Source organism: Nicotiana tabacum, chromosome 15, assembly GCF_000715075.1.
Source record: "Nicotiana tabacum cultivar K326 chromosome 15, ASM71507v2, whole genome shotgun sequence".
NCBI classification, from domain to species: domain Eukaryota; kingdom Viridiplantae; phylum Streptophyta; class Magnoliopsida; order Solanales; family Solanaceae; genus Nicotiana; species Nicotiana tabacum.
This window is the reverse complement of record NC_134094.1, coordinates 68264831-68290128: the sequence shown is the minus strand read 5'-3', so window position 1 is coordinate 68290128 and position 25298 is coordinate 68264831.

Sequence of the window (25298 nt, the reverse complement as noted above, 5' to 3'; positions counted from 1 at the left end):
AAAAATCCATATGATATTCTTGAGAAAGATTGCACCGTACTCCCTTAAAATTGCAACATCTCACGTTGCTAAGATGCTAAGAAGTATTGTTGAATTGCTATGAAAGCTTGTTGAATTTGTTGAAGGTGTTATGAAAATTCTCACGTTACTATTACACAAAATAATTTCATATGTCTTGCTGAAGTTTCCCTTCACCTTATTGTATAGATGCAAGCACCTTCTTAAGTGATTTAGATAGGTTTTTAAGTCTTGTGGTATGGGCCGCACTTTGTAAGACTTAGCCACAAAAATTCTTCTAACTATGCCACCTTGCAATGATTTTAGAGTCGTATATATGGTCATAGTGGGCTTCCATGTTGGGACTTATCCAAAAGCCTTAATCACCCACCAATTCCTTAATCAATTAGTTAATCTACCATTAACCAATAATTAACTAATTACCCATATAATTAAGGATTATCTCAAATTGCAAAAAATACTACTCACTTTTAACACACTTTATACATCTTACTATCATAGTCTTGTGGTACCTTGTATGGCATAAGTCCATAAATACCAAGCATTATAGCTCGGGCCGTATTTTATCCTAAATTGACAAACTTCGACGAAACTAATTTTCTTCGATTTGCTTATCCTCTCACCTTCATGAATTTACTCATCACTTGTTTGAAATAGTATAATGCATATAATCTCAAAATAATCTCATTCCCGAACTTACGTCGACTAACTTATGACGAAACATTAACATACGAAAATGCGGGATGTAACATATCATTTCCGAGCTTCCATCAATTTACTTATGGCGTACTTTCGCATACGAAAACATGGGGTGTAAAGTCATTACCCCCTTTTGGAACACTCATCCTCGAATGTTGACTGATGTACTTATCATTATCATAACCTATAGCTCTCACAAATACTTTAGTACTCTTCTTGCCATCTAGGCAATTGTTCTGTGAATAAATCCAAGGGCTAGGGCATTTCCCCCTTTTGGCCTCTTTCTCATACCATGACTTGTGGTCAGAATATTTTCAATCTCGTAATTGTTGTTACATTTTATCATGCAGCATGTACGATTCTGACCTTGTAAATGTGCCTATGCGACTCTTCTCTCCTTTTTCCTCCAGCTTTTAGCCAATCTGTACGCCTCACTTTGTAAACATATACAGAGCTTGATAAGATGTCCCTCTGGGCATCTATAAGTACACTAAAATTCTCTACTCGGTACTTTGTTGAACCTACGAATATTGCTATATCTCATTTCGTAGACCAGGTTATCCATCCGTATGAATTTACTGCATCTAGGTAGGTCATACTATACCATAACTCTTACTTCGATTTATCGTTACTGAGGTCTGCTACCAAACTCCAGGTTACTTTTGTTGCTTATCCTATATGTATATATCTAAGTCCTTTAATGCTTCTTTATCACTGTTCATCTTAAGAGTGATGGCCTATTCTCATCTCATACTTTGTAATTTTAATCCATCCATTGTTGATTCCCCTCAATATTGATCTATAATCTGCCATTGATAACTTGACTTTTTATGTAGTCAATAGAGCTCACGTCACATTGGGGAATATCTGAAATGATAAGACTGATCCACCTGGGGCGATACCAGCTTTTATAATTGTATTTCATAGCATCCCGATGTGATTCACCTTATGTGGGTATTTTAATCCTGTACAATTCATGAAGTCAAATCATTACTCAATCGAAGGCCCAAACGTCATCCTTTATCTATCATAATTACACCCTCATTCTACTACCAGGGCAGCATTCCATCTCTTCTAGATGTTATTAGTCTTTGACTCCTTTGAGTTCATTCAGGTTATATCGAGCTTTCTATAACTTAAAGAACCAATCCGCTTTCTTGTTTTCATGGGCTTAATCCCGAGAACTTATCCACTCTCGTCACCTTCTCACTCGCTTTTTCTTATCCTTACTCCTGTCTTCCTAAAACCTTGTCAGTCCACCAAACTTTAGCTTGCGACCTACACATATCTCTTTATAATACTTGCAACCTTCCTTCAACTTGCTTGCACCATAGATTTCCTTATGTTATTCTGGAATATCAAGCAAGATATCACATCGTCTCTAACTCTTCTTTACTATCTTGACTAGGCCTCTCGATACCTAGAACCCATAGGTTGGAAGATATGCCACTAACGACGCTGCTACCATTCCTGGATATTGAATCCCAGCGCTTTTAGCCTTCTATCTGCAGTATGGATTATTCGCAACTTTCTGCATTTGAGTATCTCATACGTTGTTCACATTTACCTTATTTACCTTAAAATCTCACATCATATCTTCTATCTCTTTCATGACCTTGCTTTCACATAGATATAATTCACATCCACAACTTGAAGCTCTATTATAATACTTGCACCTTTTGTGCATACACAATCCGGTGGGAGCTTCATACTAACTTCTTATGAGGTTGGTACTTTACTAACTGGCTCTAACGTAGAGCCGTTATAGAATATGGTTGTTGTACTATCTCTCTTGTACCTCTGATATTAAAAGTGATTCTGCTATATTGTCAATCACGATGTCTAAAATTTTTTGGGTCCAATAATCATACTCCTGATTTACTTAGTTAATATAACTCTTTAGTTTTCTCTTCCCCCTGAGCAACCTTTATGTAGGCTTAAGCTATCTTCTGATCTGTGGCTCATGGCATTAGTTATTACTTTACCCTTTCATAGACGGTATGGAATATCTGTGATACCATCATCCAATAATTCAATCCTTTGTCTATGTCCTGGACTCAATTCTTTCTTTTAACTTAGACCAGAGTCTTCTACAGTTGTATGATTGTCAACATATATGCTGCATGGATAATACTCCGAAATCTTAAGTGCGTTTATAACGTAACTAACTCTAGATCATTGATCGAATAATTCCTCTCGTTCCTTCTCAACTTTCTTTAAACGTAAGCTATTAATTTTCCTGGTCTTTCTGCCCCCTTGTTGCGTGCATACTTAGCTTATCTTAGTTCCCACGTATGCCGGAATTTTTGTGCAACTCATATGGCTTCGAATATTACTTTTGATTTTTTTACTTCCCGTTCATTAGCCACGGTATGTGCCACATTCCTTTGGAGTGCATACAGTTTTATAGTGAGACTGTTTTTACATGACCATTTCTTTTTCAAGTTACTATGCTTAGGTTGAAGCCTTCTTCCTTATCTCCTCAGCTAGTCTTTCGTTTTAGTACTTAGGGAAGACCCTCTGACTCTTGTAAAGTTGTGAGCTTATTACATTGTATACCCGATAGAATTTTGATGTCCTTCCTTGCTTGTAATTATCCGTAGTTACTTACCTCCACGCCCTTGTGCTTGTAGCATTGCTTCTGAACTGATATTTTGACTGTCTTCCCAATAAAACTCTCTTTTATTTCTTTAACACTCATACGGTACCTTTAACTATCCCAACTCCTATCTGAATATTTCTTAAGGATCACAATGTCATGCCTGCGAGACTAAATTCCCCATGTTGGGGTTCACTATGTTTATCTTGCACGATCTGTTTATTTGTCTGTATCCCCTTGTCTAGCCATAACTAGGCTCTTCCTAAATCAACTGTTAACTATTCGTTGACCCATTCTCATATCGACATTCCGCATAATCTTTCTTGGGTTATTTCCTTTGTCTTAACTTAGGTCTCGCACAGGCTCCTTATTTATCACTAACATCTCGGGCAGAAACCCTTACTTCCTCTACTTGACGTTGTGCTTGCATAATGTTCTGGAATTGTAGTATATCTATAGGATTTGGGTAAGTGCAAGCTCATTCCTATTTCATTTTTATCGCATTCTTTCTTTACCATTCCATAATTACTAGAACCATTTAATTCTGACTTCATGACACATCACTCTGTATTCCCCCATTTAGGGGAATACTAAGATTTAGTGCTATGATGATCTACGTATAGATGTTTTACCTCTTCATCTTTGGTGTCTTTCCACATCATCGATGATCCTTACTCGCCTCGCGGTAAGCTTTCTGTACCAAGGATAACGAAATTCCTTACTCGTGAGGGGTGACACTTAGTATAACTGGAATATACAGCCCCTTAAGATTAACCATTGCTTGCTTTAGGGAAGCATCTTCCTGAATGACCATTCTCTGATTTTCTCATGAATCTTCTTCTGTTGTCCATCCTATTATCGCCGGGACGCAATCTCTGAAATTCTCATGATGCCGACTATTACTCAGTCCCTAGTTCATGTTTAGTTTATCTTGTTCATTAGTCATGCTAATTTATTATTACTCTAGGATCTAACTTTTCCTTTTGGTAGTCGCGTTGGAGTCACGAACTTGTTTCTCGAAATTAGGATATGAATTTATGGCCTATACTCTTTTGTTGTCTCAAGGCTTGACACCTCTCGTCTTTTCCTTCACTTGACTATAGAATCTGCAATACTATCATCTTTTTGATCTACCATTGTCATCCATGTATCACATCTTACTCATAATGCTTCATTAACTCTCTTCTTATTTTCCGCTAACATTTATGTCTATCACTTTATTCTTAAAACTCGAACAAGACATTCTTTTGCTTTTAGCTCCCCTTGCTCCATCTACTGGCTCTTCGGGTTGCCTAACATTCTTTCTCTACTAGGGACAGAAGTCACACTAAGATAATATTTATCCCTTCCAGGATTCCAGTGCCTATCTTTGTAGTACTCATATCTAGCTGTACTATTTTTAGAGTGCATCATCTGGGTGTCTCACAAGGAGATTTATTAGTACATTTGCAATATCCATCGGACATGTCAACCAATGCAAAGAAGACATCCACCATGTTGGGTCACTCTAACCCTAGCCAATTCCTAATATCCGTCCATCTCTTATACTACTTCTGTTAGCTTCCATAGGGAATACATGAGATGGGTGTGGCCAATTGTACATACCTTTGTTATTGTTGAAGGTAACTAAAAAGGCTTATATTCCTCTGCCTGAATTGTAAATACTGATAATCTTCATTAACTGGGCGTCTCGTACCCTTCTTCACCGTGCTTCTTCTACTTGTTGAAACTGGTATCTAGCTTCTGAATCTCACATTGCCTTTCACAACAGGGGTGGATAGATATTCTTAGCTTAAGGCTCCTTATCAAGAGACTTACATGTCTTAGTACATACAAGATCTACTGAGGACCTTACATTTACTCATCATAAGCATCATGAAAAATTGAGTTCCTCTGACTCAACTCTTCCATAGCTACATTCAATCTCTTACCAACTGTAGGTATCGTCTTATTACGAATAAAATATAAGCTAGGAGTTTGAATTCTTATAAGTGAGCTCAAACATACGATTTAGAGTAAGAAGAAAGAGTGACAGTCCTAAATACCTTGTAGCCTTCTGCTTATAAGTGTGGTGCACAACACACCCATAAACAAGACTCTACTAGACACGGCTTGTAGACTCCCTATAACAAAACTGCTCTGATACCACTTTTGTCACGACCCAAACCGATGGGCCGCAACGGGCACCCGGTGCCTTACTTAACCGAGTACTAACATTACATATCCTTCTTATCGTACTATCATTGGCAAATGGGCCAAATGGGCCATCACGGGCTAACAGAATAAACATAAGGGAATACTCAATATATGACTACCCAATCTGATATAAAAAGTTATACATGTGATATACATGCCTATAAGGTTAAAATGAGCACTCTTACACTGAACATTGGCCGACAAGGCCATACAATCTTTCATATACATGACATCTATCTATAAGCCTCTAAGAATATATAATTGTCATAAAGGTCGGGACAGAGCCCCGCCATACCAATCAATACATATCTTAATCATACTGACCAGATAGCAACTCAGGAGTAAATGGAGCACACTAACACATTTCGCTGAGCGGATAGCCTACTTGGAGGACTCTCGACCTGTGTATCGGGACTTGCGGGCATGAAACGCAGCGTTCCCAGGCAAAAGGGATGTCAATACAAATAATGTACCGAGTATGTAAGGAATGAAAATCAGTAAATAAAAGACATGAGAGAAACATGGAGTAAAAGACTCGACATGTAAGTCTGCATAGCTCTGTGAATCATTTAATACTTAGAATGTCATGCATATGCGTATAAATGTCATACCATGCATAGGTATATGCGTTCATAACATCATCCAGCCTCTGAGGGCATCCCATCATATCATCTTGGCTACTGTGGGCAAATCATCCACGTATACCAGCTGATCAGGTGGTGGTGCGTATCTAACACCGTAACCTTTTCTAATATCCCATATACATATAACATATACGTATATAATGCCATCTAGTCGTGAGTCAATATACATGTATAAATGCATGAAATGCATAAGAATTACGTTAATAAGATTTCTCGGAATGTCGTAAGATTAAAATGCCTTTCGGATAAACTTTATCAACTACGTATATTTCTACGACCCATGAATAGAGTCATTTATAAAAGCTGTGCGTTTGCTCGTTTTGTTTGTATCGTATTGATTATGTTATAAGAAAGAAGGGATAGCCTTAACATACCGGAACCGATTCTCTTAGCAATACCTCTAACCCGCGTCTTTTGCAACAAAACACGTGACGACGGATCGGAGTAGGGAAAAATCTGTATGATATTCTTGAGAAAGATTGCACCGTACTCCCTTAAAATTGCAACATATCACGTTGCTAAGAAATCTTGTTGAATTGCTATGAAATCTTGTTGAATTTGTTGAAGATGTTATGAAAATCCTCACGTTACTATTACACAAAATAATTTCGTATGACTTGCTGAAGTTCCCCTTCACCTTATTGTAGAGATGCAAGCACGTTCTTAAGTGATTTAGATAGGTTTTTAAGTCTTGTGGTGTGGGCCCCACTATGTAAGACTTGGCCACCAAAATTCTTCTAACTATGCCACCTTGCAATGATTTCAGAGTCATATATATGGGCATAGTGGGCTGCCACGTTGGGGCTTATCCAAAAGTCTTAATCACCCACCAATTCGTTAATTAATTAGCTAATCTCCTATTAATCAATAATTAACCAATTATCTATATAATTAAGGATTATCTCAAATTACTTAAAATACTACTCACTTTTAACACACTTTATACATCTTACTATCATGGTCATGTGGTACCTTATATGGCACAAATCCATAAATACCAGGCATTATAGCTCGGGTCGTATTTTATCCCAAATTGACAAGCTTCGACGAAACTCATTTTCTTCGATTTGCTTACCCTCTCACCTTCATGAATTTACTCATCACTTGTTTGAAATAGCATAATGCATATAATCTCAAAATAATCTCATTCCCGAACTTACGTCGATTAACCTACGATGAAACATTAATATACGAAAATGCGGGATGTAACATCGCATTTTCGAGCTTCCATTAATTTACTTATGGTGTACTTTTACGTACGAAAATATGGGGTGTAACAGGTAAGCGCCGTCATGACCAGTGAGAGTTTTAGGACTCTTTATTTTGAGACTTTGGCCGGCTGAAAGCCAAGGCCATCAGAATTTGATTTTTGCCCTTTCTTGGTGCGAGCACTACTTGGGGTTCACTTGAAACCCTTGGGAACTCTGATGCACTTGGATTTTGGGGTTTTGCTGTTCTTTGCTATTGACGATTGGAATATTACTGAGACATCTTCATTTTACTTGTTTGTTTGTTCATCTATAATTGGTAAGTGTCTTAGCATCTCTGAAATTCTCATGATGCCGACTATTACTCAGTCCCTAGTTCATGTTTAGTTTATCTTGTTCATTGGTCATGCTAATTTATTATTACTCTAGGATCTAACTTTTCCTTTCGGTAGTCACGTTAGAGTCACGAACTTGTTTCTCGAAATTAGGATATGAATTTATGGCCTATACTCTTTTGTTGTCTCAAGGCTTGTCACCTCTCGTCTTTTCCTTCACCTGACTATAGACTCTGCAATACTATCATCTTTTTGATCTACCATTGTCATCCATGTATCACATCTTACTCATAATGCTTCATTAACTCTCTTGTTATTTTTCGCTAACATTTATGTCTATCACTTTATTCTTAAAACTCAAACAAGACATTCTTTTGCTTTTAGCTCCCCTTGCTCCATCTACTGGCTCTTCGGGTTGCCTAACATTCTTTATCTACTAGGGACAGAAGTCACACTAAGATAATATTTATCCCTTCCAGGATTCCAATGCCTATCTTTGTAGTACTCATATCTAGCTTTACTATTTTTAGAGTGCATCATCTGGGTGTCTCAAAAGGAGATTTATTAGTACATTTGCAATATCCATCGGACATGTCAACCAATGCAAAGAAGACATCCACCATGTTGGGTCACTCTAACCCTAGCCAATTCTTAATATCCGTCCATCTCTTATACTACTTATGTTAGCTTCCATAGGGAATACATGAGATGGGTGTGGCCAATTGTACATACCTCTGTTATTGTTGAAGGTAACTAAAGAGGCTTATATTCCTCTGCCTGAATTGTAAATACTGATAATCTTCATTAACTGGGCGTCTCGTACCCTTCTTCACCGTGCTTCTTCTACTTGTTGAAACTGGTATCTACCTTCTGAATCTCGCATTGCCTTTCACCACAGGGGTGGATAGATATTCTTCGCTTAAGGCTCCTTATCAAGAGACTTACATGTCTTAGTACATACAAGATCTATTGAGGACCTTACATTTACTCATCATAAGAATCATGAAAAATCGAGTTCCTCTGACTCAACTCTTCCATAGCTACATTCAATCTCTTACCAACTGTAGGTATCGTCTTATTACGAATAAAATATAAGCTAGGAGTTTGAATTCTTATAAGTGAGCTCAACCATACGATTTAGAGTAAGAAGAAAGAGTGACAGTCCTAAATGCCTTGTAGCCTCCTGCTTATAAGTGTGGTGCACAACACACCCATAAACAAGACTCTACTAGACACGGCTTGTAGACTCCCTATAACAAAACTGCTCTGATACCACTTTTGTCACGACCCAAACCGATGGGCCGCAACGGGCACCCGGTGCCTTACTTAACCGAGTACTAACATTACATATCCTTCTTATCGTACTATCATTAGCAAATGGGCCAAATGGGCGATCATGGGCTAACAGAATAAACATAAGGGAATACTCAATATATGACTACCCAATCTGATATAAAAAGTTATACATGTGATATACATGCCTATAAGGCTAAAATGCGCACTCTTACACTGAACATAGGCCGACAAGTCCATACAATCTTTCATATACATGACATCTATCAACAAGCCTCTAAGAGTACATAATTGTCATAAAGGTCGGGACGGAGCCCCGCCATACCAATCAATACATATCTTAATCATACTGACCAGATAGGAACTCAGGAGTAAATGGAGCACACTAACATATTTCGCTGAGCTAATAGCCTACTTGGAGGACTCTCGACCTGTGTATCGGGACTTGCGAGCATGAAACGCAGCATTCCCAGGTAAAAGGGACGTCAATACAAATGATGTACCGAGTATGTAAGGAATGAAAATCAGTAAATAATAGACATGAGAGAAACGTGGAGTAAAAGACTCGACATGTAAGTCTGCATAGCTCTGTGAATCATTTAATACTTAGAATGTCATGCATATGCGTATAAATGTCATACCATGCATAGGTATATGCGTTTATAACATCATCCAGCCTCCGAGGGCATCCCATCATATCATCTTGGCTACTGTGGGCAAATCATCCACGTATACCAGCTGATTAGGTGGTGGTGCGTATATAGCACCGTAACCTTTTCTAATATCCCATATACATATAACATACATATATATAATGCCATCTAGTCATGAGTTAATATACATGTATAAATGCATGAAATGCATAAGAATTATGTTAATAAGATTTCTCGGAATATCGTAAGATCAATATGCCTTTCGGATAAACTTTATCAACTACATATATTTCTACGACCCATGAATAGAGTCATTTATGAAAGCTGTGCATTTGCTCGTTTTGTTTGTATCGTATTGATCATGCAAAAAGAAAGAAGGGATAACCTTAACATACCTGAACCGATTCTCTTAGCAATACCTCTAACCCGCGTCTTTTGCGACAAAACACGTGACGACGGATCGGAGTAGGGAAAAATCTGTATGATATTCTTGAAAAATATTGCACCGTACTCCCTTAAAATTACAATATATCACGTTGCTAAGATGCTAAGAAATCTTGTTGAATTGCTATGAAATCTTGTTGAATTTGTTGAAGATGTTATGAAAATCCTCACGTTACTATTACACAAAATAATTTCGTATGACTTGCTGAAGTTCCCCTTCACCTTATTGTAGAGATGCAAACACGTTCTTAAGTGATTTAGATAGGTTTTTAAGTCTTGTGGTGTGGGCCCCACAATGTAAGACTTGGCCACCAAAGTTCTTCTAACTATGCCACCTTGCAATGATTTAAGAGTCATATATATGGGCAGAGTGGGCTGCCACGTTGGGGCTTATCCAAAAGTCTTAATCACCCACCAATTCGTTAATTAATTAGTTAATCTCTCATTAACCAATAATTAACCAATTATCCATATAATTAAGGATTATCTCAAATTACTTAAAATACTACTCACTTTTAATACACTTTATACATCTTACTATCATGGTCATGTGGTACCTTGTATGGCACAAGTCCATAAATACTAGGCATTATAGCTCGGGTCGTATTTTATCCCAAATTGACAAACTTCGACGAAACTCATTTTCTTCGATTTGCTTACCCTCTCACCTTCATGAATTTACTCATCACTTGTTTGAAATAGCATAATGCATATAATCTCAAAATAATCTCATTCCCGAACTTACGTCGATTAACCTACGATGAAACTTTAATATACGAAAATGCGGGATGTAACATCGCATTTTCGAGCTTCCATTAATTTACTTATGGTGTACTTTCACGTACGAAAATATGGGGTGTAACAGGTAAGCACCGTCACGACCAGTGAGAGTTTTAGGACTCTTTATTTTGAGACTTTGGCCGGCTGAAAGCCAAGGCCATCAAAATTCGATTTTTGCCCTTTCTTGGTGCGAGCACTACTTGGGGTTCACTTAAAACCCTTGGGAACTCTGATGCACTTGGATTTTGGGGTTTTGCTGTTCTTTGCTATTGACGATTGGAATATTACTGAGACATCTTCATTTTACTTGTTTGTTTGTTCATCTACAATTGGTAAGTGTCTTAGCATCTCTGAAATTCTCATGATGCCGACTATTACTCAGTCCCTAGTTCATGTTTAGTTTATCTTGTTCATTGGTCATGCTAATTTATTATTACTCTAGGATCTAACTTTTCCCTTCGGTAGTCGCGTTAGAGTCACCAACTTGTTTCTCGAAATTAGGATATGAATTTATGGCCTATACTCTTTTGTTGTCTCAAGGCTTGTCACCTCTCGTCTTTTCCTTCACCTGACTATAGACTCTACAATACTATCATCTTTTTGATCTACCTTTGTCATCCATGTATCACATCTTACTCATAATGCTTCATTAACTCTCTTCTTATTTTCCGCTAACATTTATGTCTATCACTTTATTCTTAAAACTCGAACAAGACATTCTTTTGCTTTTAGCTCCCCTTGCTCCATCTACTGGCTCTTCGGGTTGCCTAACATTCTTTCTCTACTAAGGACAGAAGTCACACTAAGATAATATTTATCCCTTCCAGGATTCCAGTGCCTATCTTTGTAGTACTTATATCTAGCTGTACTATTTTTAGAGTGCATCATCTGGGTGTCTCACAAGGAGATTTATTAGTACATTTGTAATATCCGTCGGACATGTCAACCAATGCAAACAAGACATCCACCATGTTGGGTCACTCTAACCCTAGCCGGATCCTAATATCCGTCCATCTCTTATACTACTTCTATTAGCTTCCATAGGGAATAAATGAGATGGGTGTGGCCAATTGTACATACCTCTGTTATTGTTGAAGGTAACAAAAAAGGCTTATATTCCTCTGCCTGGATTGTAAATACTAATAATCTTCATTAATTGGGCGTCTCGTACCCTTCTTCACCGTGCTTCTTCTACATGTTGAAACTGGTATCTAGGTTCTAGATCTCGCATTGCCTTTCACCACAGGGGCGGATAGATATTCTTGGCTTAAGGCTCCTTATCAAGAGACTTACATGTCTTAGTACATACAAGATCTACTGAGGACCTTACATTTACTCATCATAAGAACCATGAAAAATCAAGTTCCTCTGACTCAACTCTTCCATAGCTACATTCAATCTCTTACCAACTGTAGGTATCGTCTTATTACGAATAAAATATAAGCTAGGAGTTTGAATTCTTATAAGTGAGCTCAACCATACGATTTAGAGTAAGAAGAAAGAGTGTCAGTCCTAAATGCCTTGTAGCCTCCTGCTTATAAGTGTGGTGCACAACAGACCCATAAACAAGAATCTACTAGACACGGCTTGTAGACTCCCTATAACAAAACTGCTCTGATACCACTTTTGTCATGACCCAAACCGATGGGCCGCAACGGGCACCCGGTACCTTACTTAACCGAGTACTAATGTTACATATCCTTCTTATCGTACTATCATTGGCAAATGGGCCAAATGGGCCATCGCGGGCTAACAGAATAAACATAAGGAATTACTCAATATATGACTACCCAATCTGATATAAAAAGTTATACATGTGATATACATGCCTATAAGGCTAAAATGCGCACTCTTACACTGAACATAGGCCAACAAGGCCATACAATCTTTCATTTACATGACATCTATCAACAAGCCTCTAAGAATACATAATTGTCATAAAAGTCGGGACAGAACCCCGCCATACCAATCAATACATATCTTAATCATACTGACCAGATACTAACTCAGGAGTAAATGGAGCACACTAACACATTTCGCTGAGCGGATAGCCTACTTGGAGGACTCTCGACCTGTGTATCGGGACTTGCGGGCATGAAACGCAGCGTTCCCAGGCAAAAGGGATGTCAATACAAATAATGTACCGAGTATGTAAGGAATGAAAATCAGTAAATAAAAGACATGAGAGAAACATGGAGTAAAAGACTCGACATGTAAGTCTGCATAGCTCTGTGAATCATTTAATACTTAGAATGTCATGCATATGCGTATAAATGTCATACCATGCATAGGTATATGCGTTCATAACATCATCCAGCCTCTGAGGGCATCCCATCATATCATCTTGGCTACTGTGGGCAAATCATCAATGTATACCAGCTGATCAGGTGGTGGTGCGTATATAACACCATAACCTTTTCTAATATCCCATATACATATAACATACACGTATATAATGCCATTTAGTCATGATTCAATATACATGTATAAATGCATGAAATGCATAAGAATTACGTTAATAAGATTTCTCGGAATGTCGTAAGATCAATATGCCTTTCGGATAAACTTTATCAACTACGTATATTTATACGACCCATGAATAGAGTCATTTATGAAAGTTGTGCGTTTGCTCGTTTTGTTTGTATCGTATTGATCATGCCAAAAGAAAGAAGGGATAGCCTTAACATACCTGAACTGATTCTCTTAGCAATACCTCTAACCCGCGTCTTTTGCGACAAAACACGTGACGACGGATCGGAGTACGGAAAAATCCATATGATATTCTTGAGAAAGATTGCACCGTACTCCCTTAAAATTGCAACATATCACGTTGCTCAGATGCTAAGAAATCTTGTTGAATTGCTATGAAATCTTGTTGAATTTGTTGAAGATGTTATGAAAATCCTCAAGTTACTATTACAAAAAATAATTTCGTATGACTTGCTGAAGTTCCCCTTCACCTTATTGTAGAGATGCAAGCACGTTCTTAAGTTATTTAGATAGGTTTTTAAGTCTTGTGGTGTGGGCCCCACTATGTAAGACTTGGCCACCAAAATTCTTCTAACTATGCCACCTTGCAATGATTTCAGAGTCATATATATGGGCATAGTGGGCTGCCACGTTGGGGCTTATCCAAAAGTCTTAATCACCCACCAATTCGTTAATTAATTAGTTAATCTCCTATTAACCAATAATTAACCAATTATCTATATAATTAAGGATTATCTCAAATTACTTAAAATACTACTCACTTTTAACACACTTTATACATCTTACTATCATGGTCATGTGGTACCTTGTATGGCACAAGTCCATAAATACCAGGCATTATAGCTCAGGTCGTATTTTATCCCAAATTGACAAACTTCGACGAAACTCATTTTCTTCGATTTGCTTACCCTCTCACCTTCATGAATTTACTCATCACTTGTTTGAAATAGCATAATGCATATAATCTCAAAATAATCTCATTCCCGAACTTACGTCGATTAACCTACGATGAAACTTTAATATACGAAAATGCGGGATGTAACATCACATTTTCGAGCTTCCATTAATTTACTTATGGTGTACTTTCGCGTACGAAAATATGGGGTGTAACAGTTAAGCGTTGTCACGACCAGTGAGAGTTTTAGGACGTGATAGAACACCTTTATATAGGTGTAGGAAAAGTTTTTACTTACTAGATAAAAGAGTATTACCCATTAGGTAAAAGAGTGTATGTAAAACAAATGTTTGATTCTCATTTAAGTCAAAATAAAAGGTCAGAAGAAAAATATATTGTCCAAATGAAAAACCACCAAATAATTGAAACTATGGGCAAAAACCATGTGCTCCTCCATCTGTGTATGTATGTGTATCAGTGTATTTGTAAATTTTACAGTACAAGATGTAATATGTATGTATATAACGTTATGATTAAAAATATATATGAAAATATTAAGAAAACTATAATCTGTATTTGAAATAATTTTACTGGGTTCCATGCATTAATAGACTATGCTATAAATTAAAAGATGATTATTTAATAAAACATTATGGCTTGTAGTATTTGTTATAAATGCTAACGATTAGAACAAAATTGTAGTAATTATTTTCTTTTTCTTTCCTTTTGCAATGACAATAAATTGATAAATTTTTAGTATTTAAAAAATAAGATAATTATCAATAAATTGTTACAAAATTTAGAAAATATCACGACCAAATTTCTCCTATAGGCCGTGACGGTGCCCAACGTCACCGCTAGGCAAGCCAACGGTAAACTAGTCATGTGTTTATTCTATTAATAATTTAAAAGTAGTTGATTTTTAATTATTAAGTAGATGAGAAGTGGAAAATTATAGTAATGTGAAGAGTAAACAAATGAAAAAGCAAATACGGTGAAATAAATACTCAAAACCATAAAGTGTCTACTAGTATGTTTCCAAGACCCGGTGTCACAAGGGTATGAGCAACTAGTAGAATATACTAAACACTTATGATACTGTCTAAAATAAGATAGACAGAAAGTAAATACAAAAGAGAGATTGCGGGTGCTGCAGAACGGACTCAGAGAGCAGCTCACCACTATGCCTCAGGATAACAAGGGTGCGCACCTGAATGATTGCCAGATGCACCTGCCTCAGATCCTGCACGATTAGTGCAAAGGTGTAGCGTGAGTACATGAACAACATGTACACAGTAAGTATCCAATCTAACCTCGAAGAAGTAGTGACGAAAGGTCGACATCGACACATACTATTGGCCAACAATTAAAATAAAGAAATAAAGAAATTCTAAATAGGCATGGAATACGTGAATAATAATAATAACACAATAGCAAGCAGTGAATAAATGATTCTTTAACTGATAATCAATTTAAAAAATCTCCAACCGACAGGTACTAACTCCAACAAATTTTGGGCCAATAAATAAATTATAACCTCTCAAGTCATAAATATAATATCAAGTGTAATCGGGCTCTGAGCATTATCACGCAGGATTTATGCCGAGGTCGTACGACCCGATCCAGAATAATGTGTACACTACCGAGGGTCGAAAGCCATGAACCATGGATGCATCTATTATACTACCGAGGTGTTCGGCCCGCTCTACAAGAAGAGAGATTACTCTACGAACATCCGATTTAAAAGCTATCCCAAGACTAATACACAAGGAAGCACAATTTCTATTGAGGGTCAAGTAACCCGCCAAAACTCAAAGTAAGTGAAATCCGGTCTTTATGAATCCTTTATCAAGTTTCAATATAATTTAAGCACTTAATTTAGCAAGTAGAGTGCTAACAATACAAGTATTTTATGATTGGGTCCTAAAACTACCCGGACTTAAGCATGATTTGTAGCTAGGCACGGACTCTCGTCACCTCGTACGTACGTAGCCCCCAAAATTAGAAGCAAGTAGTAATTTAAAATACCTATGGGGTAAGTTCCCTCTTACAACGTTAGGCAAGAGACTTACCTCGTCCCAAAACTTAGTTTTCGGCCCACAAATTCGCTCTAAGGCCTCAACTTGGTGCCGAACAATCCTAAACTTGCCAAATATTATATAAATTAATCAATATACACTCACAAGTCCATAATTTAGCTATTACAGTGATTACCCAACCCAAATTAGATGATTCATAAAATTCACCCCCGGGCCCAAGTGCCCGGATTCCAAAAAATTTCAAAGATAAATGTTACCCACAACCTCACAAACTCAAATATATAATTTCTACCCAATTCCATAATTATTTTCGTGGTTAAATTCCATTGTCATCAAAACATAGGTTTTTGAACTAAACCCATGATTTTTACAATTTATATGTTAAGAATCTACTCAGAATGCATGTATTAAACTCATTTTGAATAGAAATTACTTACCTCAAAGTGCTAGGTTAAAACCCCTCTTCAAAGAGCTCTAAACTCGTCTAACAAGTGAAAGAAATAAACCTAAAAGCCTAAGTCTAGATATTTTAAAAGACACTGCCCAGGTGTCTCTTCTATGCGACCGCAGAAGAGTCCTCGTAAACGTGAAGGCTTGCATGGCCTGACCTACCCGAACACAAAGGCTTCTTCGCGAATGCAAATACCAACCGCGGCCACCCAGCTCCAGCCTACCCTACGAGAATGCCGGCCTATTCACGCGAATGCGAAGGCCACAGGTCCGGATGGGCGAAGGACATCGCCAACCATACAAAGCCTCAAATGGAGCCATATCAATGCTGGACTGATAACTGTTGTTATAAGAAAACTCGGCCAAAGGAAAGAATTGACCCCATTGCCCTCCGAAGTCATTCAAACATGCTCTGAGCATATCTTCCAATATCTGAATCGTCCGCTCCGATTGCCGATCAGTCTACGAATGAAAGGCTGTGCTGAGCTCTACCCGAGTCTCCAACTCACTCTGTATTGCCCTCTAGAAATGCAAAGTAAACTGAGGGCCTCTATCTGATATGATGGAAACAGGCACACCATGCAACCGAATAATCTCCTGAATGTAAATAAGGGCCAATCACTCTGAAGAATACGTAGTCACAACCGGAATGAAGTGTGCCGACTTGATCAACCTGTCGATAATGACCCAAACTGCATCAATCTTCCTCATGGTCCACGGCAACCCAACTACGAAGTCCATAGTGGTGCACTCTCATTTCCACTCAAGTATAAGCATATGCTGGAGTAGGCCACCTGGCCTGTGGTGCTTATACTTAACATGCTGGCAATTTAGGCACCTTGCTACATACTCAACTATGTCTTTCTTCATCTGTCACCACAAATAATGCTGCCTCAGGTCGCGATACATCTTTATAGCACCTGGATGAATAGAATACCGAGAACCGTGTGCCTCATCTACAATATTCTCCCTCAATCCATTAACCTTAGGAACACATAAACGGCCCTGAAGTCGTAGAACACCATCCTCACCGATAGTAACTTCCGTGGCACCACCCTGTAGTACCGTCTCCCTAGGAACCAACAAGTTGTGATCGTCGAACTGGCGAGCCTTGATCTGCACGAATAATGAAGACTCAGCAACGACGCATGCAAGAACTCGGCTGGGCTATGAAATATCTAGCCTCACAAATCTTTTAGCCATGGACTGAATGTCCAAAGCTAGTGGCCTCTCCTCTACTGAAATGAATGCCAAACTACCCATACTCTCAGCCTTTCTGCTCAAGGCATCCGCAACCACATTCGCTTTTCCTGGATGATAAAGGATGGTAATATCGTAGTCCTTTAGTAGCTCAAGCCACATGCGCTACCTCAAATTGTGATCCCTCTGCTTGAACAAATGCTACAAGCTGCGATGATCGATGTAAACCTTAGAGGACATCCCATAAAGATAATGCCTCTAGATCTTGAGAGCATGAACTATCATGGCCAATTCCAAATCGTGTATGGGGTAATTCTTCTCTTGGGCATTAGCTGACATGAAGCATATGCAATAAATCGCCCCTGCTCCATTAATACACAACCCATGCAAACACATGAAGCATTGCAATACACAGTATACATTCCTAAACCGGAAGGCAACACTAACACCGCTGTTGTAGTCAATGCGGTCTTTAGCTTCTGAAAGCTAGCCTCTCAATTATCGGACAATCAGAACGGAGCACCCTTCTGTGTCAATCTAGTCAAAGGTGATGCAATTGATGAGAAGCCCTTCACTAACCGGTGATAATAACCTGCTAACCCTAAGAAGCTCCTGATCTCGGTTGATGTGGTAGTACGAGGCCAACTCTGAACTGCCTCGATCATCCTGGGATCTACCTTAATACCCTCGCCTAACACCACATGCCCCAAGAATGCCACAGAATATAACCAGAACTCACACTTGGAGAACATAGCATATAACTTTTGTTCCCGTAAGGTTTGAAGCACCACTCTCAAATATTGCTCGTGCTCCTCCATGCTACGCGAGTAGATCGATATGTCATCAATGAAGACAATGAAAAATGAGTCAATATATGGCATGAACACCCGGTTCATCAAATCCATAAATGCCATCGGGGCATTCGTCAAGCCAAAGGACATCACTAGAAACTCAGAGTGGCCATATCTAGTCCGAAAAGCCATCTTCAAAACATCCAAATCACGAATCTTCAACTGATGATACCCCGATCTCAAGTCGATCCTAGAGAACACCCTGGAACTGGTCAAACAAATCGTTAATACGCGGCAATGGGTACTTGTTCTTAATGGTAACTTTGTTCAACTGGCGATAGACAATGCACATCTGTATTGTCCCATCCTTCTTCTTCACGTAAAACACCGGTGCACCCCAATATGACACGGTTGGTCTAACGAATCCCTTTGCTAGCAACTCCTCAAGCTGTTCTTTCAACTCCTTGAACTCTTTCGGAGCCATGCGGTATGGTGGAATAAAGATAAGTTGGGTACCTGGAGCCAAATCAATAAAGAAATTGATATCACGATCTGGTCGTAGCTTGGTAGATCAGAAGGAAACACATCAGAGAACTCCCAAACCACGGGCACTGAATCAATCGTTAGAGTCTCTGCAACCGTATCCAAAACATAAGCTAGATAATCCAAACAGCCCTTCTCGACCATGTGTCGAGCCTTCAAAAAAGACGGATGAACCCTTCCACTCAAATATAGGCAACTCTGGCATCGCCAAGGTAATAGACCTGGCATGGCAATCAAGGATGGCATGATATGTAGACAACCAGTCCATGCCCAGGATGACCTCAAAGTCAGTCATATCGAGTAATAGAAGATCCGCTCGAGTCTCATAACAATAGAAAGTCACGATACAGGATCGATAGATCCGATCCACAACAACAGAATCGCCCATTGGCGTGGATACATATACAGGAGTACCTAAGGACTCGCAGGGAACACCCAGAAAATGAGCAAATAGAGATGAAACATATAAATATGAAGACCCTGGACCAAATAGCCGAAGCATCCCTACCGCAAACAGAAATACTACTTGTGATCATCGCATCTGAGGCTAGTGCATCTAGTCTGGCTGGAAAAGCATAGAACCTAGCTGGAGCGCCACCTGACTGGCCTTCACCTCTAGGACTGCCCGTACCCATCTACCCTCCGCCTCTAGGCTGGCGGATGGCTGGTGCGGCAGCTGGTGTTGTAATCATAGGCTGATGACCTTACTGAACTGCCTTTCCCCGATGCCTGGGGCAGAATCTCCTCACATGACCAAGATCCCTGCACTAAAATCAACCCCTCGGTGCAGAGAATGACTGACCCTGAATCTGACTCTAGGGACCCGAACTCCCACTAGAAGAACCCTGAATGGCTGGTGGATGGTAGGAGCTCTCTGGGATGGCGCTGAAATAGGGCCGCAATAGAGCAGCCCGAGGAGGCGGCGGTGCTGAATATGTGGGCCTGTTAGACTGACCCCTCACATAATGACCTCTGCCCCTAGATGAAGCACCACTGAACCCTCCAGAATATTGAAACCACTTATCCCTTGGCATCTGCTCTCGGCCCCACTGAAGAACACCCTCGATCCTTTGAGCTATCTCCACAACCTGCCCATACGGAATCCCCATCTCAACCTCTCGGGCCGTAGAAGACTGGATACCAAAGTGCAAATAAAACAAACATCTGCACTCTCTCTGCATCGGTGGGGAGTATCAACCATGCCCAGGATGACCTCAAAGTGCGTGGCAAGACAACTCAGAGAATCTTGCCTCATAGTTAGTCACCAACATCTGACCGTGCTGGAGTTGCTCGAACTTACCCCGCAACTCTTCCCTCTAAGAGGGTGGAATATATTTATCCAGAAAGATATTTGTGAACTGGTCCCAAATCAAGAGAGGAAAACCCACTGGTTTGCTGAGAAGATAGGACTGCCACCATTAACGGGCCCTTCCCTCCAGCTGAAAGGTGATAAAGACCACCCCGTGGGACTCCAATATCCTCATGTTGTGCAGTCTGCCCCTGCAATGATCGATAATGTCCTGGCGGGCCTCATGTCACTCACTTCCAAAGGCAGGAGGATGTAGCCTGGTCCATATATCCAATAGATTCGGCGGCTCACCGACCGGAGCTGGTCAGGGCTCTGGTATAGCTGCTACAATTGGCTGAGCTCCACCCACGGGTAGTGCGCGTGGGGTCTGATATACGGCAGCTGCAAGCCCTGGAGCCTAAGCGGTAGGGGTCTGTGCTCCCCCTCCCGCTTGAGATGTGGCTGGATCTGCTAGAAATAAACTAGCCTGCATCATAGAATCAATCAACAGCAACATACGACCCATGACCTCCTGGAATCCTGGTGCAAACATGAAATCCACTAGGGCCAGCTCTGCTGTAAGCACCTCGCCCTACTCCTCAATAATAGGATCCTCCACTGGATCCACTGGTGGCGCAACTGGAGTAACTCTATGATGCACTCGTCCTCTAGCACGAACCGGAGCCCTCTCTCGACCTCTAGCAATAAGAGGAGCAGCTCCTCCACGGTCAAGTTCATCTGACGTGTGCGTTCTCACCATCTGTGAGAGAATAAGAGAAAGATACTTAGCACAATATCCACTACAAGATACTTAGCACAATATCCACTAACACCATATAGCCTCTCAAATATAAGTACAGACATATCTACATCAATCTGCAAAACTCTATTAGGCCTGCTCATGACTTGTGAGACCTATGTGAACCTAGTGCTCTGATACCATGTTGTCACGACCCAATTTCCCTTATAGGCCGTGATGGCGTCCAACGTCGCCGCTAGGCAAGCCAACGGTGAACTAGTCATGTGTTTATTCTTTTAATAATTTAAAAGTAGTTGATTTTTATTTATTAAGTAGATGAGAAGTGGCAAGTTATATTAAATTAAAGTGTAATCAAATAAAAGAGCAAATACACTGAAATAAATACTCAAAACCATAAAGTGTCTACTAGCATGTTTCCAAGATGTGGTGTCATGAGTGTATGGGCAACTAGTAGAATGTACAAAAAACCTATGCTACTGTCTGAAATATGATAGACAAAAAGTTAATACAAAAGAGAGGATGTGGGTGCTACAGAACGGACTCAGAGAGCAGCTCACCATTATGCCTCAGGGTAACGGGGGTGCTCGGCTGAATGAATGCCAGATGCACCTGCATCAGATCCTTCATGATTAGTGCAGAAGTGAAGCGTGAGTACATTAACATTATGTACCCAGTAAGTATCCAGTCTAACCTCAAAGAAGTAGTGACGAGGGATCGACATCAACACTTACTATGGGCAACAATTAAAATATAGAAATTCAAAATAGGCATGGAATACGTGAATAATAATAATAACACAATAGCAAGCAGTGAATAAATGATTCTTTAACTGATAATCAATTTAAAAATCTCCAACCGACACATACTAACTCCAACAAATATTTTGCAAATAAATAATTATAACCTCTCAAGTTATAAATATAATATCAAGTGTAATCGGGCTCCGATTATTATCACGCACGATTTATGCCGAGGTCGTACGGCCCGGTCCAGAATAATATGTACACTGCCGGGGGTCGAATGGCACAAACTGTAGATTCATCTATTATACTACCAAGGCGTTCGGCCCACTCCACAAGAAGAGAGATTACTCTACGAACATCCGATTTAAAATCTATCACAAGACTAATACACAAGGAAGCACAATTTCTATTGACGGTCAAGTGACCCACCAAAACTCAAAGTAAGCGAAATACAGAATTTACGAAACCTTTATCAAGTTTCAATATAATTTAAGCACTTAATTTAGCAAGTAGAGTGCAAACAATTCAAGTATTTCATGATTGGGTCCTTAAACTACCCCGACTTAAGCATGAGTTGTAGCTACGTATGGATTCTCATCACCTCGTATGTATGTAGCCCCCGAAATTAGAAGAAAATAGTAATTTAAAACACCTATGGGATAAGTTCCCTCTTACAATATTAGGCAAGGGACTTACCTCATCCCAAAGTTAGCCAAATTAGGATATACACTCACAAGTTCATAATTTAAGAGGGAACAATCTGAAGCTAGCCAAATATTATATAAATTAATCAATATATATTCACAAGTTCATAATTTAGCTATTAGAGTGATTGCCCAACCCAAATTAGAAGTTTCTTAAAATTCACCCCCGGCCCACTATAACGACCCGACCGGTTGTTTTGAGAGTAGTAGCCCCTAATTCCTATTTATTGCTCCCTCCATTTCATTTTGTGGTTACACAACTTGCCGGGAGAATTTTCTTTTCGTTTCGGAGTGAAATAGGACACATAGTCCCTAAAATGGAAATTTAAGTCGTAGGGATCGATCGTAGCTTGAATTGTGTGAAGACGACTCCGGAATAGATTTTCTAGGAGCGTGTTCGGATGTTGAATTGGAGGTCTGTAGGTCATTTTAGCGTCAATTGGCGAAAGTTGGAAAGTTTGATGATTTTTGGAACATTTGACCGGGAGTGGACTTTTTGATATCGGGGTTGGATTCCAATTTCGGTAATTGGAGTAGGTCCATAATATCAATTATGACTTGTGTGGAAAATTTGAGGTCAATAGGACTTGATTTGATAGGTTTCGGCATCGGATGTAGAAGTTTGAAGTTTTAAAGTTCATGAGGCTTGAATCGATGTGCAATTCATATTTTTAGCATTGTTTGATGAGATCTAAAGGCCCGACTAAGTCCGCATAATGTTTTAGGACTTGTTGGTATTTTTTTTTGATGTCTCGGGGGCCTCGGGTGGATTCCAGATGGTTAACGGAGCAAATTTGGACTTGTGAGAATGGATGAAGGCACCAGCTCTGGTGTAATCGCACCTGCGCAAGATTGACCGCAAGTGCGAGCCCGCAGAAGCAGTATGTTGATCGTAGAAGTGGCTGGAGTAGCGTGGGAAGAGGTCGCATATACGATGGAAGCTCCGCATCTACGAGAGCGTAGATGCAAAGGAGGCAGTGCAGAAGCGGAAGGGACCTGGCATGGGGGGGGGGGGCTCCGCAGAAGCGGCCTTCATCTCGCAGTAGCGAGTTAGCAAAACCGAATTTAGGACCGGAGAAGCGAAAGTTTCACAGATGTGGAAGAGTTGACCGCAGGAGCGTGTGAACCGCACATGTGGGTATGTTGTCGCTTCTACGATGCCGCACATGCAGCTAAGTGTCCTCAGAGGCAGAAATGCTGGACAAAACACTTAAATGCAAGGGTTCACGATTTTTGCTCATTTTAAACATTTTGAGCTCGGGTCTTGGTGATTTTTGAGAGTAGTTTCGACAGATTTCTTGCGGTAAGTCTCTTGTACTTATTTTTTAATTAATAACCTTCTTTCCACATTGATTTCCCCACCAAGAATGTGTGTGTGTAAGGTGGAATTTGGGAGTTTGAGGCTAGGGATTTGGAGAGTTTAATTTGGGGATTTGAGTGGCGACATGGTGTCGGATTTTGGTAATTTTGGTATGGGTGAACTCGATATCGAATGGGTGTTCGTATTTGTTTACTTTTACCCGATTCCAAGACGTGTGTCGGGTCGACTTTTTGGGGTGATTTTTCTATTCTTTGCTAAAGTCGTAGAATTATGATTTAAATTAGTTTCTTGTAGTTGTATTCATGATATGAAATTGCTTTTGGCTAGATTTGGGCCATTCAGAGTCAGAAAATCGAGGGAAAGGCATCCTTACTGATTGAGCGAGATTTGAGGTAAGTGACTTGTCGAACCCTGTGTGGGGGAAATCCCCTTAGGATTTTCTATTGTGGTAAAAATTTGTGGTATGTGAGTGCCGTGTACGCGAGGTGACGAGTGTGCACACGGGCTATTTGTGGAATTTTCTGTTCTTGCTGAGTTGTCTTATTTTAAATTCCTTAACTGAGTTGCCTTAGCATATGTAGTGATCATGATTAGCCAAGTATCGCATGTATACGTGCCTTAAAACTTACTTTCAATTTGTGCAACATGCTTAGTTGAATTACCTGCTTCCCTTGATTGAAGTAAATATTTAACTGTAAGATTTCTTAATGTAAATTCGTTGTTCCTTCAGTTCGGTTATCTGCTGCATGTTTATTTTGGGACTACGAGGCGGTACTTTCGGGAGATCCCCCTGTCTTCCATATTTACTTTAGTACTATGAGGCGTTTACTCGGGAGATTCCCTTGTCTTGCATATTCACTTTGAGACTATGAGGCGTTTACTCGGGAGATCCCTCTGTCTTGCATATTTACTTTGGGACTACGAGGTGGTACCTCAGGAGATCCCCCTTGTCGTGCATATTTAAATTTAGGACTACGAGGCGGTACCTCGGGAGCACCCCTGTTGTTTACCTCTATTTGCTGTGCTGTTATTTTTTGAAACTTCTCGTTGTTTAAATTCTTAGTCATTTCAAAACATTATTATATCTTCTGCCTTGCTTATCTTTTATACCAGTAGGGCCTTGACCTGACCTCGCCACTACTATACCGAGGTTAGGCTTGCCACTTACTGGGTACCGTTGTGGTGTACTCATACTACACTTCTAC